Source organism: Orycteropus afer, unplaced genomic scaffold (genome assembly GCF_000298275.1).
Source record: "Orycteropus afer afer isolate SDZICR_OR568_19922 unplaced genomic scaffold, OryAfe1.0 scaffold00200, whole genome shotgun sequence".
NCBI lineage: Eukaryota > Metazoa > Chordata > Mammalia > Tubulidentata > Orycteropodidae > Orycteropus > Orycteropus afer.
In genome coordinates this window covers 4,288,723-4,304,960 of record NW_006921787.1, presented here as the reverse complement: position 1 = coordinate 4,304,960, position 16,238 = coordinate 4,288,723, and positions in this window count along the sequence as shown.

Here is a 16,238-nt window from a genome sequence, read left to right as displayed (position 1 = left end):
TGAATGGAAAGAGATCATATTGTGTACATATATATATATATATATATATATATATATACACACACACACACACACACATATATATATATATATACGATCTCTTTATATATATGTGTGTGTATATATATATATATATATAACAGGAGTAGCAGGTAGTCATTGTTGTATCAGTTTTATGTACAGATTTCTGATCTGAATGGTGAAAGTATCTGAGCATGTGGCTATTGAGCTAAGGGCATTCAAATACTAATGCACTATTGATTCAATGCAGATTTCTCAAAGGTTAACTATCTGGTGGCTCCTGCATATATAACAAGGAAAAGAATAAAATGCAAGATTCCACTTAATTAGAATGTGAATCTCTAAATTAAGTAAATTTAGAGACTTTGGAAAAATATATCCAAATTTATTAACTATTTAGGTTTGGCATAATGCCACTAAAGCTAACTAAATAAATGCAGCAATTCTACTTTTATCAGCTTCCAGCACACTCCCTATGTATCAGCTCTCATTTCTCAGTTGCGAATGTTGCCAAGTATTATCCTCCTTTTGTCCCAAGGAATTTACGACATGACTTTGATTCTCTGTGTCCTGACATTTGGCCCACTGAGAAAATGTACACAACCCCAAGACATCCTCAGTCATCACATCAGGAGTTATTTGTATGGGCAGATGACTAAAAATGTACTACTTGCCGTCTTAATTATCACGTAGAAAATATAAAAACACAAAAGGGAACATTTCATCTAGATCCTGAGAGCCCTAGGTAGTACAGCAAAGGATTTAATTACCTTAAGAAGCTTTGAGCCATAGCTGCTACAGATGCTTTGAGTTTTGAGCAAGGCCCTTTTCTCAAAAGAAGTTTATTTCCTGACACTAGAAGGATGAGACTTTAGACACAAGACAAGCACATCACCTTGATTTATCTCACCCAGGATCATTCAGGAATCAACTGAAATCTGAAGAGAACTTATGTCATGTGTACACCCTTTCAAGTCATATTTTTGAAATATTTTCAAGCTAATAATTTAATTTCCTTAAGAAGAATCCCTTGGTACTTTCTATCTTTTACTTCTGATTGCATCTGACAGATAGAAGTTCAGCTATCAGATTACTATGTCACAGCTTAGTTATTTGTCAAAATATATTCTTATCCTTCATATTATATTTAAATTACACCATATTGTGTACAAGCAAAATAAAAATGCTGCATAAGAGAAAAGTTATAGAGACAAAGACTAACATTTTCAATGACACATAAGTCACACCCACACATTACAAAAGTAACTTGTAAGAATATACAAATACTTGTTTCTGAGCAAGTGTGTATATTTATTCATTCATGAACATGTCTATAGACACTCAATTTGCAAGAGGGCAGGACAAGAAGAGGTAGAAAGAAGCAGTAAGATCATCTTGATGATGCTAATATTTGTTGTTGTTGTTAGGTGCTGTTGAGTTGGCTCCAATCATAGCAACCCTATGTACAATAGAACAAAACACTGCTCAGTCCTGCGCCATCCCCACAGTCCTGGCTGTGCTTGAGCCCATACTTGCAGTCACCACACCACCACAATAATCCATCTCATCAAGGATCTTCCCATTTTTGACTGACCCTCAACTTTACAAAGCATGGAATTCTTCTCTAGCAACTTGTACCTCTTGACAACAGGAAAAAAAGGAGATGAAGTCTGCTGACACTTGCTTCTAAGAAACAGTCCAACTGTACTTCTTCCATCACAGATTTGTTCATTCTTCTGGAAGTCCATGGTATTTTCAGTATCATCCCTCAAAACCACAATTCAAAGGCATCAACTCTTCTTGGGTCTCCTTTATTAATTGTCCAGCTTTCACATGCATATGAGACAACTGAAAATAACATGACTTGACTTAGGCACACATTAGTCTTCAAAGAAACATCTTTGCTCCTTAATACCTCAAAGAGGTCTTTTCTAGCAGATTTGCCCAGTGCAATATGTCTGATTTCCCGACTCCTCCTTCCAGGGGTGTTGATTGTGGATTCAAGTAAAATTAAATCTCTGACAACTTCAGTCTTTTCTCAAGTCATCATGATGTTGCTTATTAGCCCAGTGAGGATTTTTGTTTTCTTTATGTTGAGGTGTAATTCATACTGAAGACTATAGTCTTTAATCTTCATCAGAAAGTGCTTCAAGTCATCCTCACTTTCAGCAAAGTTGTGTCATCTGCATATTCCAGGTTGTTAACTAGTGTTCCTCCAATCCTGATGCTACGTTCTTCTTCATACAGTCCAGCTTCTCGTATTATTTGCTCAGCACACAGATTGAATAAGTATGGTGAAAGGATACAATCCTGACACACTCCCTTCCTGATTTTAAACCATGAGGTATCACCTTGTTCTGTTCAAACAACAGTTTCCTGGTCTATGTACAGCTTCCTCGTGAGCCCAATTAAGTGTTCTGGAATTTCCATTCTTCTCGATGTTATCCATAATTTGTTATGATTCACACAATTGAATGCTTTTGCAAAGTCAATAAAACGCAGTAAACATCTTTTTTGGTATTCTTTGTTTTGAGGCAAGATCCATCTCACATCAGCAATGATATCTCTTGTTCCACATCCTCATAACCTCAGTTATGTTAGGTCTGTAAATACAAGACCTAATATATATATATTTACTAGTAAAAACATGGTTAATGTAAATAAGTTAATAAATGAATAACCCTTAAAACATCTACTGTATTTGAGGATGAATGGTGCTTACAAATTATATTTTGATAAATATTGTACCATTGTAAAGCAATGTGTTCCACCATATTAATTTTTATTGGTAAGAGCATTACATTAATCTCTCTCTCATTCTGTCTCTCTCTGTTTCTCTCTCTCTCTCTCTCTAAATATATATGAAAGTGGAAAATTTTCAGTTAACTCAGGAGAAGACCTGTGATGTTTAGGGTCTAAAAATGAGCACAGGAAAGAAAATTTGTTGTTGAAATGGTCTTCTTATAATACAGAATATAAACAGAAATCTTCTAGTATTTATTTAACACCTTCTTTTCAATGAGATTACAATAATGAACAATAGACATTAACTCTATCTTCATAAACTGTGTCACCCCAAAAAAATCAGTAAAATAAAAAATGGATTACAATCTAGTCTGAACAGCATGGAGTAGGGCAATGTTTAGCCTTCTTTAGACACTAGCATCTAACTTGATCTTTGAGGGATACATAAACTTTCTGAAATAAATAAATAAAACTAAAGGAGAGGAGAGTTACCTTGACAAAGTGAATGACAAAAAAAATGAGACAGAAGTATCACTATATATGTAGCTGAAGAAGAAAAGAAGAGTGAAGGCTCTTAAGAAGGGTAAATTCAGCCTTGCTGGAACATGAAATTCTGAGCAGGTTCAAGTATAAGTTTAATGGAGAAATTACCAGGAAGAGTCATTGTTTCAGTATGGAGTGGGCCTAGGAGAGGAAGATAGAGCAGATACGGGACCAGCCACCAGATCTGTGTGTCCTGGTGTAAAACAAAATCACAGGTCACCATGTTAAAAAATTATTAAGAATTTGAAGATGGTGACATCAGAACATTAAACCAGGCATGGGGTTTTTCTTAGTATTGGGCCGTTTGACTATACAGGTTATGAACCAGTGAACTGTACATTTCTATATAACTAGTGAGGCTACAAGATTTCAAACAATCTTAAAGATGAAGGACCTGTATTTGGCTGTGAAAGATGTCATGGTGACATGTGCCTAAGGCATTTGACTGCTAACGAGAAGACAGACAGTTCAAACTACCAGCCACTGCTCAGAAGGAAAATTGGGCAATCTACTTCCGCAGTGACACCATCTCAGAAACCCAACAATGGGTCACTATGAGTCGGATCTGACTCCACAGCAGTGAGTTTGGTTTGGTTTTGGATCTTTCTAATAATAGTAAAATAATAATAATCATTACGAAGAACTTAATTCTAATTGTTCTTACAAATGAAATAGAGAGAAGAGTCTATCTGTAATAAATGCAGGCGTAAGTTACCAGTAATGTCCATAGTACATCCCGGAATAAAATAAACTACACAATTGAGGAAGTAAACTACGAAATCATCCTTATGTGCTGGGCATAATTCTTCATTACATTAAATATTCACATAAAAAATAAAAATTGAAACTAAAATTGAAAATTGAAAAGAAAATATCCCTTTCTCACTAAATCAATGGTCATTTCAAGATACTCCAGATTCTACTATCAGCAATTATAACTGATTATGGTATAGTGGTTAAAGTGCTCAGTTGCCAACCATAAGGTCTAAATATTGGTTTACCTTTCACTGTGTATACTTCAAATCTACCAGGTGCTCCATGGGAGACAGATGTGGCAGTCTGCTGCAGTAAAGATTTATAGCCTATACTTTGGGGCTGTTTTACTCTGTTCTATGGGGTTGGGAGCTCTGGCAGTGTAGTGCCTAAGGCACTTGACTGCTAACCAGAGGCTGGCAGTTCAAACCCACCAGCCGCTCCTCAGAAGGTAGATTGGGCAATCTACTTCCGTAGCAATACAACCTCGGAAACCCAAGGAGGGGTCACTATGAGGTGGGTCCGACTCGATGGCATGTAACAACAACACAACATGGGACTGGTATGTGTCAGTATTGACTTGAAGAAAATTATTATTTCATTTTAATTTCCTAAATTATTAGACTCTGTTAACATCTCATAATGCTTTGAATTTAGCCCACTAATTATAAAATAGTTTAATGTTATTTATCATTTCCATTTTTGTGTGTAAATAAAACATATTAATACAACATTTTGTTACAATGTTTTACACCTCCCGTATTAAGAAAAAAAAAAATCTCAGTGCCATTGAGTCAATTCTGACTCATAACAGTCCCTCCTTGGGTTTCTGAGGTGATATCTCTACAGAAGTAGATTGCCCAATCTTCCTTCTGAGGAGTGGCTGGTGGGTTTGAACCACCAGCCATCTGGTTAGTAGTCAGATGACTTAGGCACTACACTACTTTAAACTGACTTATTACTACTCTAAATTTTAGACATTATATTGAATTTCTAATAATGCCTGTTGATAAAAATCATTTAGAAGGTTGCCTATAGAGCTAGGAAATTCATGATATATATTTATGTGTGTGGGTTTGTATGCAAATATACATATGTACATACATATACTTATATATACATACTTTTACTTAGAACTTAATATACTATAGCCATCACACTAAATTCTGAGTAAGATTGTGCATTAAAACAGATCAATTTTCCCTTTGTAATCACAAAGGTAATGATTTTATTAACAGTGAATTTCACACTGATAGGAGGCTATACTAACTTCTTTCTGAGTGTAACTTACTCATGTGTGGTCAGAGCGGATTTTAACAACTCAGTTCATATGTTTGCCTGAATAAACTAGTGGCTGAAAGTGAATTGCTCTTGCCGGAAGAAAGACTTGATGAACTGAATGGTTCATGAAGTCCAGGTTATTGTGTAAGCAAGCTGGAGGGAAGCCAGAAGGAATGCACTTCACTTTCAGGACTCATGTTGGTGTTGTTTGCCGTCGAGTCGGCCCCGACTCATAGCGACCCCTTCTTGGGTTTCCGAGGCAGTATCACTATGGAAGTAGATTGCCCAACCTTCCTTCCGAGGAGTGGCTGGTGGGTTTGAACCGCCAGCCTTCTGGTGAGCAGTCAAGTGCCTTAGGCACTATGCTACCATAGTCCCATCATCATTGGGCCTATGACAACTGCTCTCTCAGCTCTTCCTTCTCCATGTATCTTCAGAATTTATTTAGACCATGGAGCTCTGGTAGCATAGTACCTAAAGGCACTTGACTGCTAACCAGAAGGCTGGTGGTTCAAGCCCACCAGCCACTCCTCGGAAGGAAGATGGGGCAATTTACTTCCGGAGTGATACTGCCTCAGAAACCCAAGGAGGGGTCACTATGAGTCACATCTGACTCTATGGCACATAACAACAACAACATGTTAAATGTTTAATTCTCTACTTTTATTTTGATTCTCTGCTATCATTCCAATTTCCCATATAATTGGGGTTCATAATAAGAAGCAGAAAATAGAGAGCTATTTTTCTCTCACCATTTCCCAAAAACTCCCTCCCATGGTACTGGTTCAAGTTTAATCTTATTATTCTGAACAATTTTTCATTTTCTCATCCTACAATTCTTTTAGTCTAACTTCCATCATCCTGCAAACTCCACCATTTGCCACCTTAAATTGTAATAGGTTTCAGCAGCTTTCACTGACAATTAAGAATGTTGACAGTTAACAAATCTTGGCATGACATTATCTCTGTCTAGAAGAACCTAGCAGAGCAAGGGAGAGTTTAGAATAAGAATGTTGATGAACAGAAACTATAGTTCTTACATGACCACTAATTTTCAAGCCCCCAAAATTGCTCCATATGTTTAAACATTCTCCCTAATGTAAATGTATAATTGCTAGTTCAGCTCTGAATATGGCATCAGAAAAAATGTGCATGGAATATAATTGAAAAGAAGGATTGATTTCTTAGACATATTAAAACGTTTGTCAAATTTATAGAACAGTCTTCTGGTTCCAATGTGCAATAACCCTGAAAGATAGTTAATATTTGTTTTGGTTTTCTAATGCCACTCTAATATCACAAGTGGATGGCTTTAGCAAACAGGGATTTATTCTCTTACAATTTAGGGGCCTAGAAATCTAAGTTCAAAGTGCCAGCTCTAGGAGCTGGGTGAAAGCCCTTCCACCTTGGGCTTCAGCTTTTCATCATTCTCCCGGTCCCCCCGCCCCTGGGAGCTGGAGGTGTCTCTTACCTCATCAGACAGCTGTTATTTGGTGAGGCTGACAAACCCAATGTCAACAAGTAAAATGGCACAGTCCCAAGATTATTAAGCAACACGGCAAGCCACTAGCTCAAATCCAGGAACAGTTAAGATCAGCAGACAACACGGCAGGCAGCCACTGGGATGAAGACTTAGCTAAGTGCAGGATCCAGGTGTGCCCAAAAGCGCAACACATTTCTCAAAGGGTTTTCTTATATACCAGAGACAGACCACATCCCTAAGTCAGCTACTCAGCTGTTCACAGTAGATTCCATCATGAAATTGATTCCCAGTCTCATCAAGGGGAATAACAACATCTAGCTGTCCAGTCACTCGAAACCAGGCCCAGCCAAGGTGACACATAACTTTAACTACCACAATACTATACACCTCTCTTGATGATTAACAATACATATTATTCTTTAAAATGTTTTAGGAGGTCCATATGTAAAGAGACCTGTTTAGTTTTCTTTAACCTAGCATTTACCAAACTCATTTGACCAAAATTCCTTTTCCAGCTTAATACAACAATAATGATAAATTTTGTGCAATATTGGCCGAGAAGATGGAGATGTGTTTTTTATTTTATATGCTTAGAAGGGAATAGGACAAAATGGTTTAGACTATGAAATAATGAATCATTAATTTTAACACAGATCCTGAACATAGACTTGCTAAAATCTGAAACAGAGTAGAGAAAGCATTTGGGAAAGTTGTTTTATTTTCAGAGGCCTCTAAGATAACATGAGCACAACTCTGAGACCATTTAGGTCTGGCTTGGCATCAGGAGAGATCTGAGGATTCTGTTTCACTTATTTATTTTCAGAAGACAGAAAAACTAAAAAAATATTATTGAAATGATAGTTTATATGATATTAAACAGAAAAGAAAATTATCCACATGTATGTCCATGGTCATGCCTTGATTCAAAGGAGGAAGGGTGCTTTAGAGTAAGATATAACAATTGGTTTACTATGCTTATATCCTCAGTTTATCCACTCTTGCTCTAGCACCTGTGTCCACATGCCACCTAGCTACTTCAATTCCTGATCAGATATAATCCATTCCAAGTTTTTTCATCACCACATACACTGTCAGATTGACAGTTCAAATGTGGTTTATATTAGTGATAATCCACTCTTCCCATCTCTTATCATAAATCGCTCATGTGGAGTTTCAGTTCTGTCAAAGAACCTCCCACCTATTCCAGGAATTTAAATAAATCCTGCCATCATCCTAGTTACTTTTGGTAGGTTCCATTTCTTTTCTTTTACTCCAGCTCATCTTCCCTCACCATTACTGAATTTACATGGCATCACTCTCACTGTACCAAGTACAATCACCTTTCATGATTGGGAGAGATTTTCCTAAATAGGTATTAATTTGATGCCTGTCCATATTTATATTCTCTAAATATTGGTTCACCTTTTATTGTGTGTCTGAGAAGAAAATGACTTTCCCTTAATAAAATTATATGCCTCTAATTTTACTTTTAACATCAAGGATTTTTGGTATATTTTTGTAATCTGTGACACTTTTTCAGGAAAATTTTAAGATGGAAATGATGAACAAAATTGCTTATTCCTGATAGGACACTCAAAGTCCCTCATTATGTCATTGTGGATTTCCATTGATGGACATTTTGATTTTAGGTCACCATCAGCAGTCTGGTTTCAGAATTGATGTTCTGTCCTTTAGTTGAGGGAGTCAAAGCCCTAATGCCAATGAAACAAACACAAACAAACAAAAAACTGATCAGTTGGTACTAGATATATTTGTTTATTGTCACGTTTCTACTCAAAAGCACAGGTGTAATGACTGCAAATGGGTTAAATATACACTTTGTCACTTATGTAAAAATCAGTTCTAAAATTCAGATGATTCTCACCATGATTCCACTTTGTTCCTGGGATGTTTGGAAGTGTAGTCATCAGCCTTAACTGAATATTGAATTTATGTGGAGAGGTTTTGAAAATACTGATGGGAATTCCCAGAGATTCTGATTGAATTTAATTAAGTATCATCTGGGCATCAACATTTTTATAAAATATCCAGGTGATTCTGTTTTGCAGCCAAGGTTGACAACTTCTGCTTCAGAGTCTCATATATTTGGTTTCTTCCTAGCTGGTTAGGCCATTATTCAAGTTCTTTCTCCAACAGTGAAGTATAGGGATCTTTAGGTGACTGAGACTTACTGCATTCTTTTGTCAATTATAAGGAGAAAGCCTGATTCCCTTTCTTGTGGTAGCCCCTTGAGGAGATGTACCCAAACAATATTGTGTCTCTCCAATACCTTAAAGACCCTCTCACTGTGAAGCAGCCTCTTTGTTTTTTATTTGTAGACTCTCCCCAATGTTTTGCAGTTTTGTAGGCAGCAGAAAATTAAACTTCTGTCAAAGTTAACTTAAATAGCAGTGGTTTATTGAAATGACAAATATTTAAGAATTTGGAAATTTGACACAACTTCTGGATTCAAAGTCTAGAAGTGTCTACTACTTCAAAATATCTATCCCACCTCAGGAGCAATAATAGCCCAGTTATTCATCTGGGAAGCTGTTTCAAGTTGTTCACTGGGTAATGAGAGTTCCTAAGGAGAAATGTAATTTGAATCACTTTAGGCCATCCACACTACTTCAAATGAATTCAAGCCTTTATGTCCCACAAAGCTGATTTTATTAGTTTCAGTTCAGAGCACCTGTAGAGGTTCCATGTTAGTTTCTCAGGCAATCCTGTCACCCTTGGCCACCTGTATCACAGTTTTGTGTAAACACTACTCTACCACATTCCTGATATGAAATAAAGCACTATAAAGTTAAATGGGTAGACTTTTTCCTTCCATCTTTTCAAATCATACATTCACCACTGTCCCACTTGCCTGCAACAACTGAAATTGGTTTCTCAGACCTACGTAAGATTCTACCAGGAGTCCACTGGAGGTTTGGGTCTAGAGATAAAGTAAAATGTTGGATAAAACTCACCTAAGAATTACTTACATATTTAGTTGGTGAAGGCTAAGTCAGTTTTGTTACATCTGATTCACTCTTTGCTTTGCACAGTTTTTCTTAACTCTGGATGAGCATTAGAATCATCTGAAGAGTTTTTTAGAAATGTTACCCACAGGTATTCTACTTTGTAAGCTGATGATTCTGGCCTGAAATATATTTCCACAGTCCCCAAATGACCCTAATGTGCACGTTGATTGGGAATCACTTTCCTTAGACTGTGTTCCCTCCCAACATATATTTTAATAGGACATTGGACAAATAGATATGTGGCACATTCAGCTCATTATGCTTCTCTTCAGTGTAGGATGCAATTTTGGTCAATATGGAGTAGAAGAAAGACTTACAGGTACTGTGAGACCAGGGAGAAGGTCTGAATCTGAAGAATCTGGATTAGGACTTGCCTTTCCAGACTCCCTGAATTAGTGACTAAAACCAATCATGCTTTCTTGACTGTTCTTTGATTATCCATTGTATTTTCTGATAGTTCTCTATCTCTGTTCTTTCTTTTACAAACATTTGATTGTTTTTGTTAACATTAAACAAAAACAAAATAATAGAAGAGGAAAAGCACTGTAAAACCCCATCTACAGAAGCATCAATGATTGTTGTTGTTTTGTGCCGTCGAGTCAGATCTGACTCATAATAACCCCTCCTTGGGTTTCTGAGGCAGTATTACTATGGGAGTAGATTACCCAACCTTTCTTCCAAGGAGTGCCTGGTGGATTTGAACTGCCAGCCTTCTGTTTAGCAGTCAAGTGCCTTAGGAACTATGCTACTAGAGCTTCTCCAATGATTAATATTTATTAAATATCATTTTATGTATTTTTCTGTTCATTTGCATAGGAAGATAGACTAATAAATGAACATATGTAAAATCTTAATATATACTTGATTTTATTTACAATATATTAAATTTACATTTTTAGACATAATAGTATTAAAATGAATTGAAGTAACCTGAAATATTTACTGAATTTTAGACAAAATGTATTAAAGACAATAATGTTAGTATATGGTCAAACTGACATAAACAAATGTGGAAATGTTACAATTACAGTCACCATGTTTTTAAAATACATATTTCAATATTGTTGTTGTTAGGTGCTGTGGAGTTGGCTCCAACTCATAATGACCTTATATACAATAGAAAGAAACACTGCCTGCTCATGTGCCATCCTCAATACTTGCTATACTTGAGCTCACTGTTGCAGCCACTATTCAATCCATCTTCTTGAGAGCCTTCCCCTTTTTTTTGCTGACGCTCCGCTTCCTCCACTTTAACAAGCTGAGATATTTCTCCAGAGAATGGTCCCTTCTGACAACATGACCAAGTCTGGGCATTCTTACTTCCAAGGAGCATTCTGGCTGCACTTCTTCCTGGAGAGGTTGGTTTGTTCTTCTGCCAGTCCATGGTATTTTCAGTTTTCTTTGCCAGCACCACAATTCAAATGCATCAACTGTTCTTTGGTCATCCTTATTCATTGTCCAGCTTTCACATGCATATGAGGTGATTGAAAATACTGGGGCTTGAGTTAGGTGCACTTTAGTCTTAAAAGTCACATCTATGCTCCTTATCACTTTAAAGAGATCTTTGAAGCAGATTTTCCCAGTGCAACATGATGTCTGATTTCTTGACTGCTGCTTCCATGGGTGTTGATTGTGAATCCAAGTAATACAAAATGTTTGACAACTTCAATCCTTCCTCCATTTATCATGACAGTGTTTATTGGTCCAGCTGTGAGGATTTTTGTTTTCTTCATGTGAAGGTGTAATCCATACTGCAAACTGTAGTTTTTATCCTTCGTCAATAAGTGCCTCAACTCAACTGCACTTCCAGCAGGCAAGGTTGTGTTGTCAGCACATTATATGTTGCTAATGTGTCATCCTCCATTTCTGAGGCCATGTTCTTCTTCATAAAATCCAGCTTTTCAGATTATTTGGTCAGCATACAGATTTATTAAATACAGTAAAAGGATACAACCCTGACACATACTTTCCTGATTTTAAACCATTGCAATATCCCCTTGTTCTGTTTGCATGCTGGCCTCTTCTTTTGTGTACAAGTTCCTCATGAGCACAGTGAAGTGTTCTGGAATTTCCATTCTTCTCAATGTTATCCATAATTTGTTATGATCCACATAGTCAAATAGTTTTGTATAGTCAATAAAACAAAAGTAAGCATCTTTCTGTAAGTCTTTGCTTTCAATCAATATCCATCTGACATCAGCAATGATACCCCTCATACCATATCCTCTTCTGAATCCAGCTTGCATTTCTAGAAGCTCCCTGTTAATATACTGCTACAACCATTTTTAAATTATCTTCAGCAAAATTTTACTTGTGTGTGATATTAATGATAATGTTCTGTAAGTTCCAAATTCTGTTGGATCACCTTTCTCAGGAATGGGTACACATATAGATCACTTCTTGTCAGTTGGCCAGGTAGCTGTCTTCCAAATTACTAGGCATAGACCAGTTAGTGTCTCCAGTGCAGCATCAGTTTGTTTAAACATCTCAACAGGCATTCTGTCAATTCATGGACCCTTGTTTTTCACCAATTTCTTCTGTGCAGCTTAGACTTCTTCCTTCAGTACCATTGTTTCTTGATTATATGCCACATGCAGAAATAGTTGAACATTGACCAATTCTTTTTTGTACAGTGGCTCTGTGTATTCCTTTTACTTGCTTATTTATTTTTTATTGTTTCATCCTTCTTCAATATTTTGTCCATAGAATCTTTTAATATTGCAACCAGAGACTTGGATTTTTTTGTGAATTCTTTTTGCTTGAGAAATTCCAAGGGTATTCTTCCCTTTTGGTTCTCTTACTACAGGACTTTGCATATTTCATTATAATAATTGACTTTGTCTTCTCAACCTGGTCTTTGCAATCTTCTGGTTAGCTCTTTTATCTTGATATTTCTTCCATTTGCTTTAGCTACTCTCTATTCAAGGACAAGTTTTAGAGTCTCTTCTGATATCCACCACTTGACTGTCAGTTGGTTATACTGTAAGGGCTAGCATGTTGCTATGGTGGTGAAGCTATGCCAATGGCATTTCAAATACCAGTAGGTTCATCCATGGTGGACAAGTTTCAGCAGAACTTCCAGACCAAGACAGGCTGGAAAAAAGGAAGAGGTCATGCACTTCTCAAAGAATTGGCCAATGAAAACTTTAAGAATAGCAGTGAAACACTGTATGATATATTACTGGAAAAATTTATAAACATCCCCAAAATATTGTCTGATATGCTAACTCCTCAGAAGGAAGGTTGGGCAATCCTACTTCCATAGTGATACTGCCTTGGAAACCCAAGGAGGGGTCGCTATGAGTCGGGGCCCACTCAACGGCACATAACAACAACAACAACATAGTTCTGGAAGGTGAGCCCCTCAAGGTGGAAGGCACTCAAAATATGATTGAAGTAGGGCTGCTTTTGCAAAATAGAGTCAACCTTCATAACACAGATGGAGTAAAGGTTTTAAGACCTTCATTTGCTGGTGAGGCACAACTCAAAATGCGAAGGAACAGCTGCAAATTCCCATTAAAAATTGGAATGTGGATTGTACAAAGTATGAATCTAGGAAAACCAGAAGTTGTCAAAATGATATGGAAAACATACATATTGATATCCTAGGCATTGTTGTTGTTGTTTGCCGTCGAGTCGGCCCCGACTCATAGCGACCCCTCCTTGGGTTTCCGAGGCAGTATTACTATGGAAGTAGGATTGCCCAACCTTCCTTCCGAGGAGTGGCTGGTGGGTTTGAACCGCCTGCCTTCTGGTTAGCAGTCAAGTGCCTTAGCCACTATGCTACCAGAGCTCCTAGGCATTAGTGAACTGAAATGGACTTTTTTTTTTTTTTTTTGTCCTTTTGAACCAGACAATCATATGACTATCATGAGGGGAGTGACAAGTTGAAGACAAATGGTGTCATGCCCATCATCACAAAGAATGTTCAAGATCTACTCTGCAGCACAATGTTATCAGTGATAGGATAATATTCAGACCCCTACAAGGAAGACTCCATCACTTGTCTGTCAGTTTGTCATACTACAGTGGTTTGTGTGTTGCTGTGAGGCTGGAGGCTATGCCACTGGTATTTCAAATACAAGCAGAGTCACCTGTGGTGGACAGGTTTCAGCAAAGCTTCCAGACTTACTCATTTATGTGAAGACATTTGGAAGACAGCTACCTGGAAAACAACTAGAAGAGACCCATATTTGTATCCATTCCAAAAAAAGGTGATCGCATAGAATATGGAAATTATTGAACAATATCATTAATACTATATGCAAGTAAAATATTGAAGATAATTAAAAAAAAAATGATTGCAGCAGTATGTTGACAGGGAACTTCCAGAAATGCAAGGTAGATTCAGAAGATGAGGTGGAATGAGGGGTGTCATAGCTGATATCAGATGGATCTTGGCTGTAAACAAAGGATAACAGAAAGATATTTATTTACTTACTGGCTATGAAAAAGCATTTGACTGTGTGGGTCATAACAAATTATGGATAACATTGAGAAGAACAGGGATTCCAGAGCAGTTAATTGTTCTCATGAAGAACCTGTATGTAGACCAGAAGGCTGTCATTAAAACAGAACAAGGAGTTGTTGCATGGTTTAAAATCAGGAAGGTTGTACATCAGGGTTGTATCCTTTCACCATAGTTATTCAATATGTATGCTGAGCAAATAATTTCAGAAACTGGACTATATTAAAAAGTACATGGCCCCAGGATTGGGGGAAGACTCAATAACAATATGCAACCTTTTTTTGCTGGAAGTGAAGATGACTGGAAGCACTTATTGATATCGATTAAAGACTGGAATCTGCTGTATGGGTTACACCTCATCATAAAACAAAAATACTGACATTTGGACCAATATGAAGCATTAGGATAACTGGAGAAAAGATTTAAAATTTCAAAGATTTTATATTACTTAGATCCACAATCAACACCAATGGAAGCAGCAGTCAAGAAATCACACAATCTATTTAACTAGGCAAATCTGCTGCAAAAGACCTCTTTAAGTGCTGAAAAGCCAAGATGTCTCTTTGAAGAGTAAAGTATGCCTAACTCAAGCCATTGTATTTCAATATTCTCATAAGCATGTGAAAGCTGGACAATGAATAAGGAAAACCAAAGAAGAGTTTATGCTTTTGAGTTGTGATGTTGGTGAAGAATGCTGAAAGTACCATTGACTATCAGAAGTACAAAAAAATCTGTCCTGGAAGAATTGCAGCTGGGATGGTCCTTGGAAGCAAGAATGGCCAGACTTCATCTCACCTATTCTGGTCATATTGTTGGAAGGGACCATTCCCTGGAGAAAGATATTGTTTTGGTTACTTAGTGTTGCTCTGATAAGAATATAACACAAATGAGATGGCTTTAACAAATAGGAGTTTATTCTTACAATTTCTGGAGGCTAAAAGTTCAAGTTCAAATTGTTAGGCTATAGGAATTGGATGAAGTCCCTCAACCTTGAGCTTCAGCAACTGCTTCCTGCTCCCAGCCCACTGAAGCTGAAGGCAGTTCTCCACTCAGGGAGCTGCTGGCTGCTGAGGCTGACAAACCCAAGGTTGACAAGTAAAAAGGCACTGTCTTAATATTACCAAACAACAAGGCAGGGCACTAATTCGAGTCTAGAAAAATCTCAAGATTGGCAGGGCATAGTAGGCTGCTGAACAACTTGGCTACATGCAGTGTTCAAGCATACCAAAATGCTAGAGATCATCCTCAAAGCTGCTTATATACTGGAAGCAGACCACATCCCTAAGGGAGCTACTTAACTGCTACAGTAGATTCCACCATGGAATTGATTGACAGTTTCACCATGGGAAATAACTACATCCAGCTGCACAATCACTCATCCAGGCCCAGCCAAGTTGACATACAACCTAAACTACCACAATTCCACCTCTTGTCAACTTGGCACCTGTACAGATCTTCATTGGGTGTCATCTATACAGATCTCCTTCACTGGGTGGCTCCAGTCCCCTACCTAGTTTTTCTAAGTAGGTAGGCCCTGCTCCTCTACCTCTTGAGTATGGCAGCCCTGCCTCTCACTCTTGGGCAGCAGCTATTTCTGCATCCCACTGGCCCACATGAACTAGCAACCCCACACTCTGGAACCAACTTGGTGAAGATCTGACTCTTTGAAACGTAGGAGGCTGTGGTGGTTCCACCCCCAAAGACCATGGTCCTAACTTTGAGGTTGAGGGAGCTCTGTTTCCAGTTTCCTTGGTCTCTCCACTTCTGCAAATTAATGTCCAAGGGTAACCCACTCTTCCAGGAAGTCACCTACCCAATGGCATCCAGGTTTCTCCTTCTTGGGCTGATAAGGCTGTTGTTGTCTTGTGCCAGTCTCTCAGCTCTGCTACTGCCATCTCTCATGCCAGTATCTTGG